Below are 7,722 nucleotides of genomic sequence, written 5' to 3' on the forward strand. Positions count from 1 at the left end.
TTGTTGGAATCCACTTTAGGGTGATGAATTTATGTTTAATCCAAGAATGCATGTATTCTTGATGTGGTGATAACCTCTAGATATTTCTCTAGGGAAGACAATTGTAAACTCATTATTGTTGATAGTGGAAGATTTAACTAGACTAGGTCCTGTGGTTTTTACCTTCGCATTGGAGGGTTTTCCACGTAAAAATCTTGGTGTCTTGTTTGTGGGTTTGCTTGATTATTATTTTACTATTGTGTTACTATTTAATTTGCACAAAGAGGGGTAGATTAATTCCGCTGAGCATCTGAAATTGGTGTTCACCCCTAACAAAGTGGTATCAGAGCCTTTGGTTCATTGTTTGTGTGGAGTTCTTGTGTGAATTAAATGGAAGAGTCATCTAATAGCATGGTTAAACTCACAGCTTCCAATTATTCAATTTGGAAGACTAGGATGGAAGATATTTTGTATTGCAAGGAATTGTTTGACCCCATTGAGTTGAAAGGTGTCAAACCAGTTGCTTTAACCAACGATGATTGGAAGAAATTGAATAGGAAAGCCGTTGGATATATTAGGCAGTGGGTTGATCAAAGTGTCTTTCATCACGTAGCTAAAGAAGTTGATGCTTATGGTCTTTGGCAGAAGTTAGAGAGTCTTTATGAACGAAAGACTGCTCAAAACAAAGCCTTTGTGATAAGAAGGCTTGTGAATTTGAAGTACAAAGATGGGCATAGTGTTACGGAGCATCTGAGTAATTTTCAGGGAATGTTGAACGAGTTGTCTACCATGAAACTTGCACTAGATGATGAGGTGCAAGCATTACTTGTGTTGAGTTCTTTGCCAGACAGTTGGGAAACCTTGGTGGTGTCACTCAGTAATTCGGCTCCCAATGGTGTGATAACTATGGGTATGGTAAAAGACAGCATGTTCAATGAAGAGGCAAGAAGGAAAGAGCAAGGTATTTCTTCTCATTCAGAGGCACTTGTTATAGAAAGGCGGGGGAGAAGTAAAAGCAGAAAACCTCACAGGTATGACAGTCGTGACAAGTCAAGAGGAAAGTCCTATTCAAAAATGGACATAAAATGTTTTCACTGTGGCAAGCCTGGGCATATAAGAAGAGATTGCAGAAAGTTTAAGAGGGAACAGTTGAAAGGAAAAGACGAAGAACGTCAAGAAGAAAAAGACACTGCAGCAGTTGCATCTGATGGTGATGTGGTATTTGCTTTTGATGAAGCTTATGCTAATCTCGCATGTGATGAATCTACGTGGGTAGTTGATACAGCAGCATCTTTTCATATTACTCCACATAAAGATTTCTTCTCTTCCTACACCAGTGGCGATTTTGGTTGGGTTAGGATGGGAAATGAAGCAAAGTGTAAAGTTGTGGGCATGGGAGATATACAGCTAGAAACCAGCATTGGGTGCAAATTGATTCTCAAGGATGTCAGGCATGTTCCTGAAATGCGCTTCAACTTGATTTCTATTGGGAAACTTGATGATGAAGGCTACCACAATTACCTTGGAGGTGGACAGTGGAAACTGAGCAAGGGTTCTCTTATCTTAGCCAGGGGAAAGAAGACCAACACTCTCTACAAGACAGCTGCAAGACTAGTCAAGGGAGATGCGATTGTTGTTGAGAATGAAAACTCCACTGAGCTATGGCACAAAAGGCTTGGTCACATGAGTGAGAAGGGACTTCAGATTCTCGCCAAGGAACAGCTCCTTCCTAATAATAAAGGTACGTCACTAACGCCCTGTACTCATTGTCTTGTTGGAAAACAAAGAAGAGTTTCATTTCAAAAATCTTCTTCATCAAGAAAGTCTAATATTCTTGATTTAGTTCACACTGATGTCTGCACTATGAACACTAAAACTCTAGGTGGTGCACTTTATTATGTAACTTTTATTGATGACCACTCTAGAAAGGTATGGGTGTTTGCTTTGAAAACCAAAGATCAGGTATTGGGTGTGTTCAAAGTCTTTCATATGAAGGTTGAAAGAGAAACTGGAAGGCAGTTAAAATGCGTCCGTGCAGACAATGGTGGTGAATACAGAGGACCGTTTGAAGAGTATTGCAAAAGCCATGGGATCAGGCTTGAGAAAACTGTACCCAAGACTCCGCAGCATAATGGAGTAGCAGAGAGAATGAACAGAACCATCTGTGAGAGAATCAGGTGTATGCTCTCTCATGCAAAATTGCCTAAACATTTTTGGGGTGAGGCAATGAGGACAGCAGTTGACTTGATAAATCTTTCTCCTTCAGTTCCTTTGGATGGTGACATTCCTCAAAGGGTTTGGACAGGGAAAGATGTTTCTTTTGAGCACTTGAGAGTGTTTGGCTGCAGGGCATTCGTCCATATTCCTAGAGATGAGAGATCAAAGCTTGATAGCAAAGTCAAGCAATGTATCTTCATGGGTTATGGGCATGAGGAGTTTGGTTACAGACTGTGGGATCCAGTTAATAAGAAAATCATACGAAGCAGAGATGTCGTATTCTTTGAAGATCAAACCATTGAAGACTTGGATGAGAAAAAGGCAGAGTCTCTGAGTGAATACCGTGTTGATTTGGATCCAGTTATTCCTCCTTGTGTGATGCATGATGAACACATGGGAGATGTACAAGAAGAACAGGTTGATACAGTTGGTGAAAATGGTGAGCCTACAATTGATAATGTGGAGTCAGAAGAGCATCTAGAGCAAGCTTCTTCAGAACCAGCCGCTGAGATTCAGTTGAGAAGATCTACCAGAAACCGACAGCCTTCCAGAACGTATTCAGTCAATGAGTATGTGTTACTTTCTGATGGGGGAGAGCCAGAAAGTTATCAAGAGGTTATGCTACATGACCAGAAAAATCAATGGTTAGAAGCCATGCAAGACGAGATGAAATCCTTGCATGAGAATCACACATATGATTTGGTGGAACTGCCTAAGGGCAAGAGAGCACTCAAGAACAAATGGGTGTTCAGATGCAAGATTGAACCAAACAGATCACAGCCAAGGTACAAGGCGCGACTAGTTGTAAAGGGGTTCGGTCAAAAGAAGGGCATTGATTTTGATGAAATTTTCTCACCCGTGGTAAAGATGTCTTCTATCAGAGTTGTTTTGAGTTTGGCTGCCAAAATGAATTTGGAGATCGAACAGCTTGATGTGAAGACTGCTTTCCTTCATGGTGACTTGGAGGAGGAAATTTATATGGAGCAACCAGAGGGGTTCACAGCTAAAGGCAAAGAACACTTAGTGTGTCGGTTGAAAAAGAGCTTGTACGGACTCAAGCAGGCACCGAGACAGTGGTATAAGAAGTTTGATTCTTTTATGGTTGATCATGGGTATGAGAGAACTACAGCAGATCATTGTGTGTTTGTGAAGAAATTCTCTGATGGAGAATTTATTATTCTCTTGCTGTATGTGGACGACATGTTGATTGTTTGTCGTGACACTAGTAAAATTGACAGACTGAAGAAAGAATTGAGTAAGTCCTTTGCTATGAAGGACTTGGGACCCGCAAAGCATATCCTTGGTATGAAGATCTCTCGTGATAGGAAGAAAGGAAAATTGTGGCTATCACAAGAGAGTTATATCGAGAAGGTATTGGACAGATTCAACATGAGCAAGGCAAAACCGGTGAGCTCTACACTTGCAGGTCATTTGAAGTTGAGTTCAAAGCAAAGTCCTACAAGTGAGAAAGAAAAAGATGAAATGAAGAAAGTGCCTTACGCATCAGCCGTGGGTAGCTTGATGTACGCCATGGTGTGTACGAGGCCTGATATCGCTCATGCAGTTGGAGTTGTTAGTCGGTTCCTTTCTAATCCTGGCAAAGAACATTGGGCAGCTGTGAAATGGATTCTCAGGTATCTCAGAGGTACTTCGAGAGTATGTTTGTGCTTCGGCAGTGGTCAACAGGTGCTTGATGGGTTTACAGATGCAGATATGGCTGGGGATATTGATTCTAGAAAATCTACTTCAGGGTACCTGATTACTTATTCAGGGGGAGCAGTGTCATGGCAGTCCAGATTGCAGAAGTGTGTTGCTTTGTCTACCACAGAGGCAGAGTACATTGCTATCACTGAAGCGGCCAAAGAATTGTTATGGATGAAAAAGTTCTTACAAGAATTGGGTTTACAGCAAGAAGGTATGTGCTTTACTGTGACAGTCAGAGTGCCATCCATCTCAGTAAGAATTCAACTTTCCATTCAAGATCGAAACATATTGATGTTAAGTGTCATTGGATTCGTGATGCACTGGAGGATAAGCTGTTACAGATTGAGAAAATCCATACTGATGATAATGGGTCAGATATGATGACTAAATCGTTGCCTATGCAAAAGCTTGAAATTTGCAGAAGCGCGGCGGGCTTGGTGGAGCCCCCCACATAATCGGGAGGGGGAGATTTGTTGGGTGGTCCCTCTTTATGTGGGGACCAACCCACGTGGCAGGAAACACAAAGGGTTTTAAAACCCTTTGTGTGCTATATATATATACTTATCTCTTTCTTTCAGAGAAGAAAGAAAGAAGCGTGCGGCGCAGGGAGAAAAAGAAAAAGAAAAAGAAGAACATCCGTCAGAGATTGGAAGGTCGTTTGTGGTTCGATCTTGATGCAATTTTAGAGTGTTGCTCCTGACGACGAGTGCTACGTATTGACTGGTGTCGATCGTTGGAATTCCTCTCCAATCGTTTGGTTGCTAATACCCACTTGGTGAGATCTTTCTTTATTCTTGTTGGAATCCACTTTAGGGTGATGAATTTATGTTTAATCCAAGAATGCATGTATTCTTGATGTGGTGATAACCTCTAGATATTTCTCTAGGGAAGACAAATTGTAAACTCATTATTGTTGATAGTGGAAGATTTAACTGGACTAGGTCCCGTGGTTTTTACCTTCGCATTGGAGGGTTTTCCACGTAAAAATCTTGGTGTCTTGTTTGTGGGTTTGCTTGATTATTATTTTGCTATTGTGTTACTATTTAATTTGCACAAAGAGGGGTAGATTAATTCCGCTGAGCATCTGAAATTGGTGTTCACCCCTAACAGCTTCCTCAGAATATTAGAAGCAGGAGAAAGAAGAGTTCAAAAGAAAAACATGGAAGTGGTATACCCTCTTTCTGCTGACAATGATGCAACTGGTATACCCTCTCTCTCTGATTTTTGGTGACTTGTTTTATGTTCTTTTTTGTATTAATTGTCAAAAAGTATCGAAAGTGGTTGCATTTGCTCAATCTGCGTCAGATTCTGATGCTGCGACTTGGACACATTTGGAGTTGGCAATTTAAATTTACATCTTGCAAGTTGAAATCTAATACTATTGCAATGGACTGAATATAATCCACCAACAGTTTTTCCTGAATATCTTTGCCAATAGGCAGATGTGTATGAACACCGACTTAATTACCAAAAGAACTGTGTGAAAAAGCTGCATGCATGGCCAGAATTCTTGCTTGCATCTCAAACATGTATTTGAGTTAAAGTTTAGTAACATTGAAAAATAAACTTGAAAACCATCGTGATGGAATACTTAGGCAGTGTTTGTTAAACAACATACCACTCCCATACATTATTTACTTCATTTTTTTTAAAAAAAAAAAAAAAAAAAAAAAATTAACATTAAAACATTCTTACTTTTATATCACGTCATTCACTTTTTACTATTATTCAAATAAAAAAATAACTACAAAACAAAATTTTTTCACTTTCCTATACAAATCATTATTTTCTTTTTAATTTTTTTATTATGAACAGTGTCTTGTAAAAGCATTGTTGTTTAACAAACAAGGCTTAGTGAAGTGTGACTGTGCGAGTAACATGAAGTTTTATTTATTTCATAGTATATTTAAAAAGAAAAAAGAAAAAAAAAGTATATTTCTTAGTTTTATATTTTTATTTCTCCCAATCGGATGAAAAAAAGGAGACAAATACAAATTAAATGTAATAGAAGGGGATCAGATCCCCTAGAATTCTTTTAAAATTTGATTTTTTTAAATTTTGAATCTTGACCGTTCATTGTATTTTAAGGGTCCAAAATAAAAGGTTTTTTCAGTTTTCACCTTTAAAGTCAAAACACATTCTGATTTTTTAATTATTATTATTTTGAAATTTAAAGGTGAAAACTGAAAAGCCTTTTATTTTGGGCCTTTAAGATAAATGGACGGTCAAGATTCAAAATTTGAGTTTCTCAAATTTTGAAAAAATTCTAGGGGATCCTGATCATCCCCTTCTACTACATCTATATTTGTCCCTCCATTTTTTATTTTATTTTTTCATCCGATTGGAAGAAATAAAAAGACATATAGGGAAGCTTAAAAGTTAAGTTTTTTTCATCGGATCCGACTGAGAGAAATAAATATAATTACCAAGTTCCGAGGCAAGAGAAAACGAAACGCCTTAAATAAATGAATAGAGGCCCAAAATATATATATAGTCATAAGTCATTTGAGATTCTTGAAAATATAAGAAGCCGTTCGTTCATCTTCACATACGTGTATAGAACCACTGGGAGAAAGAATGGTTCAAAAGAAAGACATGGAAGATAAAACTTGCCATCTTCACCCTCATGAAGATGATGAAACTGGTATTCTCTCTCTCTCTAATTGTTGGTCACTTGTGACTAAACCCAAAGTCCTCTCCCTGTTATAATCTGAGAATCTATATATATATATTACCCAATGGTTTCACGGGAAAGATAATTTGGAACTTTAAGAACTACTCTACTGCCCAATCCTCTGGCCTCTGATTGAATACAAAACTATTAACAAAAAGTAACACAATAATAATTATCTTTATATCTTTTGAATATATTTTTTCTTCTTTTTCTATTTTTTTTTTTATGAAGGAATAGTACGATCAACTACATCTCTCCCAACAGCTCATTATACATTTCAAATCAAGAATTTCTCATTACTGTTAGGGATGAGGGAGGAAAGCTGTCACTCTAGCCAGTTTGAAGTTGGCGGCTATCACTGGTGCATCTTCAGGACTCCCCTTCTTCTTTCAGCTATTGGTTTCTTTTTTCTTTTAATAAAAAAATATGAGCAGTTTCTTTTCCATGTCTAGGAGATTGGTACTCTACCCAAATGGTAAAAAGGATAGTAATGGGAACGGTCACATTTCTCTGTACTTGGCAATAGCAGCTACCAATGATCTTCCACTTGGCTGGACTGTTAACGTGCACATAAGATTCTTTGTATTTGATCAAATTCGAAACAAGTACCTTAGTATTCAAGGTATCTTTGCCGAGAACTTAGTCTGAATCTCAAGTTTAAAACTTTGACTGCAATTTGTCCATATGGATATAGCTAGCTAATATGTTTATGTTGGGATTTGTTACGTGACTTTACAATTGCTTGTAAACCTCGACAACTCAGATGCAAATGAGAGAGTAAGGCGCTTCCATAACTTGAAGGTTGAATGGGGAATTGCCCAATTGCTTTCCCATAAGACTCTCAATGATTCGTCAAATGGTTATCTTATTAATGACACTTGTGTTTTTGGGGTGGAAATTTTTGTTATTAAAGGCGCTAGTAAAGGGGAGAGTTTGTGGATGATAAGTGAGCCTCAGAATAATTATTTTACTTGGAAGATTGACAATTATACGGCTTTGAAAGATAAAGTTTATTTCTCTGAGCAATTCACTGTTGAAGGTCGAAAATGGTACGATTGGAGTTTTGCTTTTCTATATCAATCTCAATTTACAATATGTTAGTTTACAATCTTAATCTTTGTATTTTGGATATAGGAAGTTGAGGCTCG

This window comes from Corylus avellana, chromosome ca8, assembly GCF_901000735.1.
Source record: "Corylus avellana chromosome ca8, CavTom2PMs-1.0".
Classification (NCBI taxonomy): Eukaryota; Viridiplantae; Streptophyta; class Magnoliopsida; order Fagales; family Betulaceae; genus Corylus; species Corylus avellana.